Source organism: Felis catus, chromosome B2, assembly GCF_018350175.1.
Source record: "Felis catus isolate Fca126 chromosome B2, F.catus_Fca126_mat1.0, whole genome shotgun sequence".
NCBI classification, from domain to species: domain Eukaryota; kingdom Metazoa; phylum Chordata; class Mammalia; order Carnivora; family Felidae; genus Felis; species Felis catus.
In genome coordinates this window covers 112,661,501-112,679,652 of record NC_058372.1, presented here as the reverse complement: position 1 = coordinate 112,679,652, position 18,152 = coordinate 112,661,501, and the positions used below count along the sequence as shown (strand labels likewise).

The 18,152-nt window shown below is 39.3% G+C and overlaps 1 long non-coding RNA gene across 5 annotated transcripts in view; it reads left to right on the top strand.

Moving 5' to 3' along the window:
• The window catches only part of LOC102900392, an 89,531-nt gene extending 71,630 nt beyond the window's left edge, over positions 1-17,901 (top strand). For all 5 annotated transcript variants that reach the window (XR_006598258.1, XR_006598260.1, XR_006598261.1 and 2 more), the window contains 2 exons: positions 833-8,154; positions 17,586-17,901. This is a non-coding gene — a long non-coding RNA (uncharacterized LOC102900392). The remainder of the gene's footprint in view (positions 1-832; positions 8,155-17,585) is intronic.
• Positions 17,902-18,152: the final 251 nt, after the last annotated feature.

The following is an 18,152-nucleotide window of genomic DNA, read 5'->3' as shown; positions in this document are numbered from 1 at the left end:
AGATGGTTGTCTATGGACCAGGAAGTGGGCTCTTGCCAGACACCCGATCTGTAGACACTTTGATCTTAGAATTTCCAGTCTCCAGAATTATAAGAAATATATTTCTGCTTTCTTATAAGCCATCCAGTCTATCACATTTTGTTACAGCAGCCCAAATGGACTAAGATGTCCATACAATGGAATACTACTCAGTGATAAAAGAAACAAACTGCAACAGCATGTTGGATATCCATTATGCTGCATAATGAAAAGTCAATTATATTCACGTTACCTTCTCAAAATGACAGAATTATACTGATGAATGACAGATTAGTGTTTGCTAAGGGTTCGGGTTGGCAGGAGGGCAGGACTATGAAGGGATGGTGAAACGGTTGATGATGATCTTGATGATTATCATAGTTCTACAAATCTATATGCACGATAAAATGTCATAGAACTATACACCCCCCACGCCCGCCAAATGTGCATATTAAAACTGGTAACAACCCAAATGGTGTCTGTAGTTTAGTTAATAGTATCGTACCACCGTCAATTTGATGGCTTTGATAATTATCCTATGGTTATGTAAGATATTACTGAGGCAAACTGGGAGAAACATCCATGGGAACTCTCTGTACTATTTCTGCAACTTCTGTGTAAGCCCTAAATTGTTTCAAAACAAAAATCTTTTTTAAATGTGGTGAGAGCAACCAATCAACTGAATTTTTAGTTTAGTTTGCTTTTTATAAATTTAAATAACTGAATGTGGCTACTGGCTACAGTATTGAATAATGCAGGTCAATACTAAGTTTTGCCAAGTAACCTTTTTATTTTCTTTTGTTCTTATTCCTAGGCCTCTGAAGAGAAGTTTCATCTATGAAAAATTCACCCAACACATAAAATATAACCCATATTATTTAAATCTCCCTTAATCAAGTATAATAAATACTCTACAAAATTAGAGCATGATGAAATTCAAGGTTGAAAAGTAATGCATTTGGTCACTTTTCATTTTCTATCCCATTATGGTGACTATTGTGGATGGGAGAATATTAATTCCTCAGGTAAGTTGTAAAGGTTTTAAAATTCATAGCCTTGTTTTGTAAGCTCGCTGAATAGGAAGAAGTCTGTAGTTGTTTAGAACCTTAATTATCTCTTTTTACTGACAAAATCTAAGCAAGTTACTACCTCCAAATCCCTAGGAATGAACAGTTGGTCTTTTGACTCTCCCTGCCAATATAAGTGACTTTAAATCTTTGCCAGCACAGGTTAAGAGATCAACTCTTCTCTCAGAGCTCACTGAAGTCAAACTGCTCTGACTCGCAGAAGGGGTTTGATTCTGCTCTCCCTTTTCGTTCATTCTCTTCTACTTTTCCCCAAGCATCCTACTCTAGATAAAATACACAAGCTTATAGTGAGGCAAATTCATTGTGTGCTGCCTCAACGATCCTCACTCCCTGCCCTGCCCCCACACAAAAGCTAGAGTCTAATCATAATGAACTGCGCCTGCTTTCCTGGAGACACTCAGGGGTGGACACTCAAGGTTATTTTGGGACTGGTGGCTCTAAACCTCTCCTTCTAACCACTTCTCTCCTTCCTTGGTGATGGAAGCTGTTGTGACCTCTCACCTTGGGGAAAGGTTAAGCCTGGTTGCCCAGAGATTTCCAAACAGGAATAATACTAGGATTCTCTTCAGTGGCGTATGGGAGGTAGGGAGTAAGCATTAACACTACCATTGTTTAGGATTGCCAGCTCACCATGATAATAAAGTGCATACTGACTTTTAGTTGTTTTTTTTAAGCAATTTTTTAAGTTTATTTATTTATTCAGTGAGGAGCCTGACATGGGGCTCTATCCCACCAGCTGTGAGATCATAACCTGAGTCGGAAGCTTAACCGACTAAGCCACCCAGGCGCCCCCTTTTAGTTGGTTTTTATTACTGTTTGAAATTTTCTACAGATGGTGCACCCACTTGTTGCTTGTACTAGGGAAAACTACTCTTTAACCCTCCCTTCAGAAAGCTACCGTTTTCTCCCATCTGTGTCCAGAAGCACACCCTGCTCTCACCTTTCCAGCAAATGGAGGGAGACTCAGACATGACCCTAAAGTGTAAGTTCTGAAAGACAGGAGATAGTCTGATTCCCTCTTGGATCTGGAACAGGTAACACAAATGATTGGCTCTAATCTGTGTTTAGGAAGTTATTGCTAAATAAATAGAGAAATGAATTAGTTTTTATTTCACCGAAAGAAATGACCACTTTTCTGTTCTCTTCATGCTAAGAGATGATCCCACGAAATAGATTTCACTGCACTTAACTGAAAAATACCTCTCAGGAGTGATAATTTCCATTTATCAAGGGCAGTTTTCCAGGTAAAGGGGTACCTGTGAGCCATTAGCAGATCAACTCACACTAGCTGTGGGATAAGTGCACTGGCCTGGAAAAAAGGGATACTGCCAGGGCACCAACAGCATCTATGATACTCTATCCCTTACACCACTCATATCCAGTTGTTTCCCACATGAAATTCACTCCATCCTGGAAAAGATTTTCCAAGCTCTTTGGTTATGATGTTTAGAGGTGGTGGTTAGCAGCTGACTTACATCAATGGCTGAGTCATTCTGTCCACAGTCATTTCATGACTAATGAATTAAATGGAGCTGATGAAGACCATGATCCATTTACCTTTTAAGTCTTTGAGGATGGTACCAATCTCTGCCTTTCCATCTGGAATATAATATTGTTTTTGATGTATTACCTTAGAAATTGCAGGGGGTATTCATTTTGGTTTTTCCCACTGTAACAGCTCTTTATCTACAAATCATTGTGAGGGTTTTCACAAACGTTAAGTACACGTATGCTGATTATAAATTTAGCAAGCCAGGAAATAACCGCAGGGTAGATTCATGGACCCTGTGCACCCACTATGAGATGGACCCAGCCTAGAACTCTGGACCCAGATATGGCTCTTCTCTAACAGGAGGATCCATGATGGTACTCTGTGCCCTTAGGTATCATAGTCAACTCAGATTCCTGAATCAACAGCCCACTTTCCCCAGTGTATCTTTATTTCAGTAAATGGCCATTGGCCCCATTGTAGAAGGAGGGAAACACTACTTTATACAGTTTCCATGGTGTTGCAAGTTAGGAAGCAATAGGTTATGGGTCTAAGAACTAGCTAAAGTCTGTAAACTGATGAAGGGATCATGATTTTCCACTGAGTGGGTAGACCTTAGTGTTCTGTTCATCTATTCATGATATATCTTGATTGCTGATATACATTAAGCAAGACCCCTATTGACTTGTCCATCAATCTCATTCTGGGAACACCATTTTCCATTAGGTAGCTCCATGGGTCTCTTTGAACACAGCCTGTTAGTCCGTCTGCTGTGCACTTTGATAATCATGCCCACCTTGCTTCTGGCCATCTGGCCTGTGCTATTCTGAGGTCCTATCATCCCCATTGCTATCAAGGAGCACAGTGCTATAGGAGGATCTCCTATCCTTTTAATCCTCACCTACATGGGACAGCCACTGCAGCTTCTCGACAATGCTGGTGCCCCTCTCATCCAGGAGGGGAGGCTGCAATATTGTGAAAGGAAATTCACCAGGGAAGAAGGCAGCCTTGAACCTCCAGCAGCCCAAACTCACAGCAGCTGTAAGCTGGATACAACAGGCTGAAGAAGGGAATCTTGACAGGGCAGCAATGGCATCCACTTCAAGGTCTTTCCTTTCTGCCCCAGATCCCTACTACATGGGTTTGCCTTAGTCCTTACAAATAATGACATTATCTGTTCACATGACTATTCCTGACCATAAAGGCTTTCTTTATGGTGTAACTTAGTTTAATCTCACTACTGAGGTGTTTTCTCAGTGGAGTTTATAAGGTTTTTCTGAATCCTGCATGAATAATGACTTTGACCAACTTATCTTTGTTTTCCCTGCTATAAAAATTTTGCAAATATAATTTTTCAATCCATATGACTCATGCCAAATGACTACTAATTTTCTTCCTGATTATAAAGCAGCCATAATTCTTGTAGTAAATTTGAAAAGTAAAGAAAAACATAATGAAAAAATAATCTTATCTGACTATCTGAATATAACCATCGTTAACAATTACATTTACTCCAGAGCACCTGGGTGGCTCAGTTGACTAAGTATCCAGCTCTTGATTTAGGCTCAGGTCATGATCTCACGGTTTGTGAAATATATCTCCCTGTGGGGCTCTGTGCTGACAGCATGGAGCCTGCTTGGGATTCTCTCTCTCCCTTTATCTCTGTCCCTCCCTCACTCTTTCTCTTTCTCTCAAGATAAATAAACTTAAAAAAATTGCTTTAAAAATAAACAACTAAAAGTCAGTATGCACTTTATTATCATGGTGAGCTGGCAGTCCAAAACAATGGTAGTATTAATGCTCACTCCCTATCCTGCCATGTTCCACTGAAGACAATCCCAATATTATTTCTCTTTGGAAATCTCTGGACAACCAGGCTTAGCCTTTTCCCAAGGTGAGCAGGTGCGGGCACAGGCTCTCTCCCTCTCTCTCTAAAAGAAAAGAAAAAAATTGCATTTACTCCCAAATATTCCTGTGTGTGTGTGTGTGTGTGTGTGTGTGTGTAGGTACATATATATCCTATTTTTATCTTAATGTGACTTTATGTGACCTTTATCATGCCATTAAAAGTAATATTTGTAAGACTCTTTTTAACAACTACATGATATATTGTCATATGATTGTACTTTTATTAATGTAATTAATTTATTTGAACACTCTCCTAATTTTGGACATTTAGATCTTTCTTAATGTTTCAACTATTATTATAAATAACATTGCAGTGGGCGTATTTTTTAAATAATTGAAGTATACTTGACATACAATGTTATATTAGTTTCAGGTGTACAACATAATAATTCAACAATTCTATACATTAGGCAATGGTGAACACATTGTTTTTGTCTGCCCTTCTAGTCACTTAATTCATACAGTATTCCTTTAGCTGACAGGTATTCACTCAGTCCCCATTACAAGCCAGAGGCACTGTGCATTCAGCTAAGCACACAGCAAAAGACCAGGCAGGCACCCTCTGCCCTCCCTGCTGCCATGGAGGTCAGGATCTGCTGGGGAAATAAATCTGGGAAGTACAGCAGGTCCAGGGGTGATGATAACTACAAGGGGAAGTGCAGTGGGTCTTGTGTCTTTGTGAGCTTGGGTGATGATGACAAAATATTACAGACTGGTGGCCTAAACAACAGAAATTTATTTTCTCACAGTCTGGAGAGTGGAAATCTGAGATCAGGGTGCCAGCACGGTCAGGGTCTGGGAAAGGTTCTCTCCCTGGATTTCGATGGCCACCTTTCTGTGCAGTGCTCGTGTGGCAGGTGTGCCGATAGAGAGATGTCTTTTTCTCTTTATATAAGGCCACTAATTATGTTGGATTAGGAACACTCTTACGACCTCATTTAACCTAATTGTCTCCTAAAAGCCTTATCTTCAAATACAGTCCCATTGGGGGTTAAGGCTTCAACATATAAGTTGGGAGGGGCAGACATCAGTCCATAGCACCTTGGGAGCATTTCAGGAGAGAGTCTAGTTGAATATTTTTTTCAAATGTTTAAAAAAATTGGAGTTCTGGTAATTTGCTTTTTAATTTGGATGTACCCTTTTAGGCTTGCCAGATTTAGCAAATAAAAACAGAGAATGCTAAAAAAAATAAGATAAAATAAAAAATAAGATAAAAATACAGAATGTTCAGTTATATTTGAATTTCAGATAAACAGCAAAAAATTGTTAGTATAAGAGTGTCTCTTACAATATTTGGTGTTCTTGGGGTATCTGGGTGGCTCAGTAAATATCTGACTTCGGCTCAGATCATGACCTCACCGTTTGTGAGTTCAAATTCTGCATGGAGTGAGCTCAAGCTCTGCTTGGGTGAGCACGGGCCCCGCTTTAGGTAAGCCTTGCTTGTCTCTCTCTCTCTCTCTCTCTCTCTCTCTGCCCCCCCCCCCACCTCACTTGCGCCCTGTCTCTCTCTCAAAAAAAAAATTCTTAAATGCGTTCTGTTTTTTTCTCTGGCAGTCCTTTTCATGCTTCAATGTGGTCAATGCTACTTTTTTATTCGTGTAAGGGATCATATCCTATGAATTTGTCATTCTGCAGGACACCAACTTAAATGTTTGTGTGTTGAATTAATATAAGGGCAGTGAGATTAAGTGTTTTTAAAGTGTCCAGGTAAAACTGATTGCTACATTTGTCTGACATTTCTGTGGGAAGACACTTCAAAGAAAAGATAGTCTCCTATTTTTTGCCAAATTTGTAAGCCTCTGTTATTATCTGACTAAAATTTGTATTATTTACACTACATCTGTTTCTAAAGCATCAAGACATATATACTTTTCTTCACTTTAAAATAAAATTTTAAACAGAAGGAGGCTTGTTTAAGAAAAAGTATTCTCACTTCCTCAGTAATTCTTCATGGAACCCCCATTATGAAGTGAACATTTAACTTCCTTTGACAAGTCCCTACTCCTGGAAAACTACTTTTTATAAATACTCAGAACAATGTGGCAATGGTGTAGGGCTTTCAGAAGACGTGTGGCTGTACCTCTTCACATTAATCCTTTGTCCTGAGGCTGCCATTCACTGTATTTTAGGCAAGGTAGCTCTTATCTCAAGAGTAGGGTTTCAACTGCTAGCATACTTTCTGACTCTCGATCACTTTCTCTGCCTTAAAGGCTTTATAACTGTTCCTTGAAAAACACTCAAGCCAAGAAGGTGGCACAATTAGCATTTGCCTCAATACTCTCACAGAGGCTCTACCCAAGATAATTTTACACTCAGCCACAGACACATTATACGATTTTTTTTCAAGGGATTACCAATTGGAAATGAGAGCTGAAATGTATCCTATACAGTACAATTGTACATACAAAGTGCTAACGTCTTAAGAGACACAATGTCACCCTATCTATGGAATCTAGCTGCCCAACGAAATATTCAGCAAATATTTATTACATGGCAGTATCTGATTTGAATGTTGATGTCCTCTGAATTTCTTTACTGGTCTCCAAACTCCTTTTCAGATTTCCTAAGAGAGCTTTTCTTTCTCTTCTCACCTCTAAGTCCATAAACACAGCGCATTGTCTCGCTTATCATCGCTAAAGAAGCAAGGTCTACTTGAATGACCCAAGCTCCCAGCTAGTAAATGCTCAGTTGTAAACTGTTGGGGATGGAGAACATAAGAACCTAAAATTATGTTTGGCTCTTAGTTGGATTTCGATTTAATCGTTTCGAGCAATGGGAAGCTGTGAATTAAAACTATTCTTGTGAAGGGTTGGAGGGAATACTTTAGTTTTCTGTATGCAAAGGAGGTATTTTTTTTAGAAGTCTGAATTACAAATGTTTTAATACAGAGTTTTAAGTAACAGCTGTTTTGCATGCACTCTTCTTGACTGGTAGTGACTTCCAACATCTACAGTCCCTTTCAAGATCTAAGCTTCATGGGGATAGTAAGTTTTGCTTATTTTGCTTATTTCTTTATTTCTAATGCTGGGAGCAGTATCTAGTGCATGGTATATTCTCTTTAAATATTTGTTAAATGTATGAATAAATAAAATACAAGCAAAAAATGTACTTGATTTCACTTCCCAGTGTATAATCATGAACAAATGTTTGGTGAAGTAAGAGGGATACTCATAATTAGCACTAATTTCGTTCCTACTGTCGAGGTGGGTGTTCATCGGGTGTTCATACCAACTCGTTCTAATTGATGTTTTCAGAACTCCCCTTGCCAAACATTAGTGACTTTTGTCCTGCCATGTTTACATACCTGAAACCAAGCACAGGCACTTTTTGAAGTTAATTAAAGATTCACTTATGTTAAACATTTCCGGATGATAGCAAGAGACCAACTTGGCAGACAATAGAAATAATCTCTAGTGCTTCCTTCTGTGATTTTTCTCAGACAGGTCTTGAAGGGTCTGGTCCTAATGGGATTGATAGAAGCGAGATGGGGCGATTGGGAGATGCTGTGAGACTTAGGTTGCCTACAGCAGGAGAATGCAGGTGAATTCACAAAGATCACCAACGTCATCCTCTGCATAGCCGAGTGCTCATTATCCAGGACAAATATAAAATCCCCTTGCTGGCTTCGGCCTGCCAGCCAGTGCCTTTCTGGTACGCCTTTTACTTATTTGTTGTTGGGTGTTTGAAGGCTAACACCAGCCTAAAAGATAACTTTATCAGATTGCTTCCCAATTTTATCACCTGAAATTACCCTTTTATTTACTTTCTCTCATGATATACTCAATTTTTGAAAGATTTTACCCACATAAAAACTGTATTTATAAAGTAATAATTAATTTCCCATTTCAGTTTTATTTTACGAAACTCTGCTTATCAAAGTTTGGCATCAGAAAGTGATAAGCTATTATATCAGGTGTTGATTTAGTTCCAGCCAAGAGCAAAGAGATTCAGTGTTAACTGGAGGAAGTGTATTATGGGTAAAATAGATGACTGTCTTTGGGCTCTTTGAAATATTCAAAGTAGTTCCTGAGGACCTCTGGGGGTCCCAGGCTGAGAATCACATTAGGCTTTACATTGGGACCAACTGGAGAGCTTGAAAGTCCTGGTGCCGAGGCCCCATTCCAGAGCAATTAAATTAAAATTTCTGTGCCCCGGCGTGACTTGATTTTTTTGAAATAATAAATTCATGTGGTTAAAAAAGTCCAACAATACAGAAGAGTGATTTTAATGCATGACTAGGGTTAAAACCACTACACGGTGTAGCATATCTAAAGCAAATGTTAAAAAGAAAACAAAAGTAAAAACCGGGAAAAGAAAGGAAAAAGAGGAAAAAGCCTGCCTTGGAGGATGCATCGGTAACTGGGAGAAAAGCTTTTCGTACTCTGGGTCTGGCCTCTGTCGGGCTAATGACAACTCCTGAACGTGAAGGCAGATGTGTCCCCTCCCCCCTGAAGCCTCTCCTTTCCCCGGGGCACAGTCTCAATAACAGACCAGGGCACTGCCAAATCCGACAGGAAACAGGAGAGTGAGCTCTGACTCAAGATGTCTCAGGATTAAATTCCCTGCATTCAATTAAATATGTAGGGGCACCATCAATATCTCAGTTGACGTTCTTCCTGCCAAGCGATCCTGCATTTGCCAACAGCTCTCTCATTCCCACACAGCTTTGGTGTCATCCCTTCTCTCAAGCCCAATGTTTGCTAACATGTCAATGACCACTAAGGTCGCAAAGTTGCCTAATAGCACGGGTCAAGCCTCTGTGTGAGATTTCCTACTCTTCTGGTGGTCCCTGAGGCCCCACCTCTGGTCCCCTTGCTTCTGAATGGTGACCATTCAAAACCTCAAGAGAAGTGATGTGTTGATTAAAGATGTCCAACATTACCCTTGAGGCATTACAGATGAGCAAAATAATTCCAAGTGAAGAGGGATATTTTTGCTGGAAAATTGCCTGTAGGGAAAATTGCCTGCAAAGGACAAAATTGATAAGGAGAAATAAACAAGAAGATGAATGTTAAACTTCTTATGAAATGTGAAGATTCTCTGATTCAATATATTTCCAACTGTCTTATAAAAATAATTAGAGGAGCTTTTCATATGTTCACTTTGATACATTTAACATATTTTGCAGTACCTTATTGTTTTCAGAAAACAAATACCCATGCTTTTATGACTTTTATGTCTTTCTAAGAGCTGGGCATCGTAAGGGACCTTAGAAAATCATCAGACTCGGCCACCTGGCTGTGTTAGGGAATGTAGAATTATGAGTACCCTTAGAGGCAGTTTAGCTGGTAGAGAACAAAGGCATTGGAGAAGACTGGATCTGGAGTTAAACCCATGTTCTGCTCTTTACTAGCTGCATAATTGAAGGCAAATTACTTACCCTTCATAAAGCTCAGATTCTGTATCTGTAAAGTGAGACTCCTAATACCGGTTTCACAGAGTTGTTAGAAGGATTAAATGAGCCATGTCTAGAAAGCATTTAGTACCGACTCTCTTTAGGAATAATATACACATATTGCTATCATCATTATTCAAAAAGAAGATGACTTTCCCTTGTTTCAACAGTTTAAAATCTTGGGTGGAAAGGAATAGTGCAAAAGAGAAAAAAAGAAAAGAACACAAGTTAGTGCATAATAAAGCTCTCAACTAGAAAGAAAGACAAAGGAGCAGGTTCTGGATTCATGTCAAGACTGGTTTAGTCAATGACTGTGTGACCTTTGGCAAGTTATTTAACTTTTCTGAGCCTCTTATTTCCTTATCTATACTATGCAATTATTAAACTAAATGAGTATGTACAACTTCTAAGGGTCCACAAACAATGAGAATCCTCAAGCTATTTTTAATATTTCAAAAAACTCAATAAAATCAAAGTTTGTACCGAGATAAAACTGCTTAGATTAACTAAACTATCAAAATTCTTTGCTTTTGCAGGACTAAAAAAAAAAAAATCACCTTTGAATGATAACATTACTTTTCATGCAGATAACAAATGATGGTCAATAGTAACATTTCAGGAATTTGCGAGAGAGATAATAAAATGTATTCTTGGTTATTAGAAGGGCAGAAACTACTGTAGGACTTAAGATTTTCCAGTACAGTTTCTTTTTTTTTTAATTTTTTAATTTTTTAACGTTTATTTATTTTTGAGACGGAGAGACAGCATGAACAGGGGAGGGTCAGAGAGAGAGGGAGACACAGAATCTGAAACAGGCTCCAAGCTCTGAGCGGTCAGCACAGAGCCTGACGCGGGGCTCGAACTCACGGACCGCGAGATCATGACTTGAGCCGAAGTTGGATGCTTAACCGACTGAGCCACCCAGGCGCCCCTCCAGTACTGTTTCTTATTTGATTATTTCATGGATTTGGTCGAAGCAGTTATTCCTGAAAATCAACGCAACAGGTTTTCAGTTCAAAATTTTTTTTCTTATTTCCCCCAGATTTCCTACAAAAACCTCTGCCGTGACAGCTTCACATTCCTACTTCTCATGTTTTGCCTTTGCCTCAGCAACCCCTCTCCTCCCAGGGCTACATCTTCCTCACAGTCCCACTAGCTTGAGACCCAAACTACTCCTCCATGTCACACTTTTGTCAGTAGTTACAGGTCTTCGGTCTGACCGCCAGCCTGATACTTCATAGCTCATTTCCTACACCTGCATCTATTTCTTACCTTCCCATTTAGACTGTAAACTCAAGGACTGATCATTGTTTTAGAGTCATTTCCTAGCCCCCTTTTCCCATAAAGCCCATGAATTTTAATTAAGGAAATTGATTGTCACTGTTCAGGCATGAAAATCATTGATGCATGCCCAAACTAGCTGGTGATAGTTTGATGACAACCAGGATATCGATAGTGTCAATGTATATCCTATCAAAATACTTGTTAATAACTTATTAATAAATAGTACCAAAAAAACTGGCAGACATAACCATAACCAAATGGCAAAAAATTCACAGCACTGAGAATGGAACAAACTGACATCATGTACGTCGTTATGTGATACTCCGAGGAGAGCACGGTGTCACTGCCATGGTATTCATGCCAAAAAGCATACCTGGAATCTAATCACGAGGAGAAAGCAGACATATTTAGATGGAAGACTAGCCCACAAAATATGAGTCTTAAACACCTAAAAAATATTAAGTACATAAAGCACAAGGAAAGACTGAAGAATTATTCCAAGTTGTAGGACATGACAACTAAATACAACAATCTTAGATTGAAATCCTCAGTTTATAAAGTATCTTATTGGAAAAATTAGTAAAATTTGAATGGATTCTATAAATTTGATGGTGGTAAACTATCAAAGTTAATTTTCTGATGCTGATGGCTGTTCCGTGTCTATGTAGTAGACTGTCTTTATTTTTAGAAAATTAACACTAAAATCTTGAGGGATAATCTTGAGGGGTAAAATCTTGTATATATATGTATATACGTATATGTATATATATACATATATATATGTGTATGTATATATACATATATATATATATGTATATATGGAGAGAGAGATGTGGAAAATGTTGAACTGGCTAATCTGAGTGTAGGTTATATGAAAGTTCTTTGTACCATTCTTGCAACTTTTTTGTATGTAACTTTTTTGTATGTTTGAAATTATTTCAAAATTAAAGGTTAAAAATTAATGGATTTCAGTACAACCAATATGAGAAATTAAATTAATAACCTAAGCCTAAGAAATTAACAAATATAAAAGATGTTATCCTAAGACAACATCCTAAAGTGTGATATAATAGAAATATCATATATAATAACAATTCTTTGGGGAAGAACCATAATCTATTGCTAGAGAATAGGCTGAAATGAAATCAAAAGATGCTACAGTTTAGGCATAAAGAAAATCTCCTTTACTGCAACTTCATTACTGACATTATATATGGTTATTCTTTGCTCATTCTGAAATGGAATACACTTGATCCTTGAACAATGCAAGGGTTAGGGTGCCAACCTCTGCACAGTCAAAAATCGAGTATAACTTTTGACTCCCCCAAAACTTGACTACCATTAGCCTACTGTTTACTGGAAGCCTCGTGGATAATGTAAATAGTCAATTAATCCAGATTTTGTACATTATATATATAATTAACCCAGATTTTATACACTATATTCTTTAATAAAGTCAGAGAAAAGAAAATGCTAAGAAAATCATGAAAGAAAATACATTTATAGTACTGTACAGTATTTACCGAAAAAATCCGTGTATAAGTGGATCCATGCAGCTCAAACCTAAGTTGCTCAAGGGTCAACTGTATATACGAAGTATGGACTTACTGGAGAAAAACATCTCTGGATTTGCTTGAAAATTCAATGTAATTATTTTCTCATATTTCTGAGTGACCCAGAACAAATGCCATGCAATCCCTTTGCCCAGCCCCATGCATATATTGTTACTGCATGGTAACAACTAGAACAAACATTCATTTTTTCACCTTAAACAGCATCTAATCCATAAGCAACTTGAGGAGCATAGTGTGGGATTAGTGTGCCTTTCTTACTGAGAAAAAGACAATGAAGGGACTGACGTGCTTCTTGGAGGAGCCATACCTTTTTAAACCCTACCCAACAATGACAGATGGCCTGGTGCATTTAGCTCAAAGTATATTCTATAATGGTAATTCTCAAAGTGTGGTCCCTAGACCAGCAGCATCAACATCACCAAGGAATGTTTACATGTTTTCAAGTCCTGTTCCAGACCTACTGAATCAGAACTCTAGAAGTGGGGCTCAGCAACATGAGTTTATTAAATTCATCAGGAGATTCTGAAGCATGCTGAAGGTTGCAAACTGCTGATAACTCATCCACTCAGCAAGTTTGAAAGAACATTGTCTGCTAGGAAATACTCAGGCACCTGTGTCTCCTCAGAAAAGGGACTAATTCCCAATTTCCTTACCGTTAAAAGCCTTCAGAAAGAATCACCATAATTTAAATGGCTCGAGCTCTCAGGGAACTGCTTAATATGACCATAAATAAAAATTTAAAAACAATTAGAGAGGCACCAGAAGCTCTTTTTATCCTCTTGTGATCCTCTAAATGCACCAAGGACTTGCCACTTGGCTATTATAATTTTATATCCACCTCTATATTAAGGTTCTTGGTTTGTAGTGTTTGCTTTGGGAACCAAATGCCTGTCATTTTATGGCACCATGGAGTGATTAATAAAGGCTTTTATAATGCAGTGAATCGCTATGTGAACACATCCTGCTCATTAAATGAAAATGGCTCAATACAATACCTGCAAGCCAGCAAGCACTAGAGTGTCCTATGGGGCAGGCAGAGGAGTCTATTTGAAGTTTAAGATAAAGCAGGATTGGGAAGCCTAACAACCTTATGAGAGATGTGGCAGGGATGAACAGCGGAGGGAAGCACAGGAGGGAAGGGCACTTCTGAATTCCCATCTGCCTGGAGTGTGAGTGGAGGTGGGTCACAGTGGAAGCGCTTTGCGTGCCATCGGATCCCTGAGTGGTTTTGTACCCTGGGTGCAAAGGTTCAGAAAGGACACAAGAGCACTCCAGTCATATTCTGTTTTGGTGTTTCTTTTCTAACTCAGACAGTGTTTTAGTCAGTTCAGGCTACTGTAACAAAAATACCATAGACTGGGTGGGAGGGGCTGAAACAACGAATGTTTATTTCTCACAGTTCTAGAGGCTGGCAAGTCCAAGATTAAGGCATCAGCAGATGCTGGGTCTGATGAGAGTTGGCTTTCTGCTTCATAGGTCTCCCTCTTCTCACTGTATTTTCAAGTATGGAAAGGGGGCAAAGGAACTCTCTGGATGTCTTCTACAAGGGCACTAATCCCATTGATGTGGGCTGTACCCTCATGACCTCATCACCTCTTAAAGGCCCCACCTTCTAATACCATCACATTGAGGATTAGGTTTCAGTGTATAAATTTTGGGGAGACATGACATTCAGTCTATAGCACATAACTTTGCCAGAATTTAGGAATCTTGGGGTACCTGGGTGGCTCAGTCAATCAAGTGTCCAACTCAATTTCAGGTCAGATCATGATCCCAGGGTTGTGGGATCGAGCCCCACATCAGGCTCCATGCTTATGATCCTCTCTCTCTCTCTCTCTGCCCCTCTCCTCAGCTTACTCTCTTAAAAAAAGGGGGGGGGGCGGAGAAGACAAAGAAGTTAGAAATCTTGTTAACTTTAAAGGAGAAGACTTTAAGTAATTTGGATTGGACATTCTCTCTTGCCAAAGGACAATCCCCATGGCTCTGAGATCTTTGAGAGTAAAATATTTTCCTTCTAGGACAAATTCTGCCTGAAGTTTGCTGTGACATCTGGAAAAAGTCATTTCAATTCCATTTATAAATGACTTATTTCTCCATATTAGACAGAATTGCCTCTTGTTAATAAATGGACACACTTGTGCCACAGGTCATAATTAGCAGTTCCACTTAACAGTCCCTTCACTGGCACTCTAAGACTTGAAGCCTCACTGAACCCAAGTTCACACTCATGAGGTGGCCCCAGGCCTGAGACACGGGAAAGACTAGAAGTTTCACTAACATGATGGACAGTCCATCCAGGAAGAGTCATCCCCAGGACAAAAGCTGCAGTTAGCTTTTTCTGAGCCCTATAACTTCAGATCATTTAATTGGTGGCTCTGAGGAAGTACTATAGGCCAGTGCTCCTGGAACCTTCGGAGCCATAGACCTTCTATAGGTCTACTTCCAGGTATGAGGCTAGTTCTCCATATTCAGCCCTGGTTGCCTATCCTACTATTCCCGGGGCTCCACTTTACCTATCTCTTAGAAATTAAATCTTTTCTCTCCACTAAGGCTACCTACCTTAAATTCACACCTGCCTTCTTCTTCTTTTTTTTAATAAGTTTATTTATTTTGAGAGAGAGAGAGGGAGAGAGAATGGGGGAGGGGCAGAAAGAGAGGGAGAGAATCCCAAGGAGGCTCCACGCTGTCAGAGCAGAGCCGGATGCAAGACTTGATCTCACAAACTGTGAGATCATAACTTGAGCCAAAATCAAGAGTCGTAAGCTCAACCAACTAAGCCACCCGGGTGCCCACTTCAAACATGCCTTCTAATGGAGGCCACCATAAACCCACCATCAAGCCTTTGAAGAGAAAGCAAGCTTTAATGAGTATTCCACTATATTGGTTAGTTGAAATGATGTGCAATTTCTTGCTTATACCACAGCTAGGAGAAGTGAATCCACTTCAGTTAAATTACATTCAATCTTTCCACCAACCTGAACTATTTGCTTTTCCTGGAATGTTCAGCAATATGCTATGCAAATTTTACCTCTGAGTCTTTGAGCATATTGTTCCATCATCAACAACAACATCATAGCTAAAATTTATGAGATGTCTACTTAGGCTTTCAAAAGAAATTACATCTATGTATTCATTTATACCCCACCAAACTTTTTGGGTAGTTACTATTAACAACTCCATTTCAGATAAGAAGTCAGGGGATTTGTAAAACTTGTCCAGAGGTTTACAGCTACTTAGTGGTAGAATAAAAGTCAAATCTGGTTATTGTAACAGGGGTGCCCCACCCCAGCCCCCTACCTTGGTAACACTTACTCAACCTTTAGATCAGGGTCAGGATCATCTATTGCAGCACACACTCTATGACCCCAGTTCAGGATTCCTCTTCAGGAGGCACCTCTACCTCATCACACGGCAGCGTTTTCTCTATATGTGTTACTCTCCTCTTGCTTCTGCCTGTGTTGGAGAGTGGTACTCATGTGGATCAGGAGTGTTCATGACACCTTATTAATATCTTTTAGCCTTTAGGATATCTGTGAGGAGTCATGTTTTTAGCTGTTCTGGTGAAATGTGCGGAAACTGCTGCGATTCCATCTGATTATTTAGAACAGGAGGCATTCAGACTAGAGGTAGGAAATGCTAGAAAGAAGGGCAAAGGGTGCTATACAGGTTGGGGCCAGTTGAGAGTCCAGAGCATGTGGGCACATTATAATTGCTCCACTATTTGAAGTTGGACTGCTTGGCAGGGTGTAAACCCAGCATTTAGGAGAGGGGGAATAGGATCCTACTCCCACATCTACCTCTCACTGGCTGTGGGACTTTAAGCAAATTATTAAAATTCTCTGATTAGCAATTTCCTTTGTGAAGAATCTTTTAGTTCCAAAGCTATATCATTTGCTTCAAAAATATGCTTAATAATACTTTATAAGAATATGAAATAATTCTTTAAAAAAAAGACAAGGCAAATGAGAATAACTATTCTTACAATGAATTAAAAATTCTTTCATTCTCACTTAGAAAAAAAAAAAAGAGGAATGCATAACCTGGAGGGTAAAAGAATGTGTTTGCAAATGACTGCTTTTGGAGTCTTTGCATTTGTGGTTACTGCAAAAAGCAAAAAAGTACCTTATGGTCCTATTTAGTAATAATCCCAAAGGACTGAGTAGGCATACTGTAGAGCCCTGTGATTTTATCAGCCATAGAATCTAAACTGACAAGAGCAGTTTAGCAAACTTGGTGTTTCTCAGAGGTGTGGGCAACTCTCTAGACTCTGGTCTCCCATAGACTAACCAACCCCTTCCTTTTTAAGTTTGATATACTGCTTCTCTGTTAACATTGAGCCAATATTCTGGGAAAGTCTGTAAAACAAAAAGTCCAGGACGTGACTTGGACAGATTGCTGACTGTCTTTCACAGGCTGGATTTTATGAACTCTTCCATGTATGACAGTGTTTTGTTTTGGGTTTAATGTATTCGATGGTGGAGGGATACTGAACCAAACCATTGTGGTGAGGCTCACAAAGATTATTTAATAGAGTCCTAGGCAGGCCACAGAGAGGGATTCATTATGCGCCAAGAGTGAGATTCCAATGATGTGTATTCAAAATAGGCTATTGTCATTAAAAATTGAGTTTAGTGAGGTGAAAATGCTTCAATTTATTAGCAGGTCATGCAGTAGGATGAAAAACTATCTAAAATAGACTATTGCTGCAATAAAAATCATCAGGGATGAATAACTAGATACTAAACATCACCACACCTCTGCACGCTTTACAAGGTAAGCAATTTCTGCACGCTTATATTAATCCATAGTTTCTAAATCTCTTCTTTCAGAAGCCAACAGTCCATTCAGTCCAAGAGACAACTTGGTGTTTGCTGCTATATGATCATGAACAGAAGGATCCGCTTTCTGCTTGGATGTTGGTGGGGCATGTAATCCTGGTCACAGCTACAATAGCTTTTACTTTTCAACCCCTCACTGTTTGTAGAAGATGGGATTTAGTATTTTGTTCGGGTATCAGAGGTAACATAAACTTTGAACTTACTTTTAAAAAGTGCGAGATTGGGGCACCTGGGTGGCGCAGTTGGTTAAGCGTCCGACTTCAGCCAGGTCACGATCTCGCAGTCCGTGAGTTCGAGCCCCGCGTCAGGCTCTGGGCGGATGGCTCAGAGCCTGGAGCCTGTTTCCGATTCTGTGTCTCCCTCTCTCTCTGCCCCTCCCCCGTTCATGCTCTGTCTCTCTCTGTCCCAAAAATAAATAAAAACGTTGAAAAAAAAATTTAAAAAAAAAAGTGCGAGATTTATCTGGAAAGAAAGCATACAGAAAAATAACTATAGTCTTTAATATCCTTTGAGCATCTGTTGTTTGTCAGCACTATATTAAGTGCTTTACATGCATTG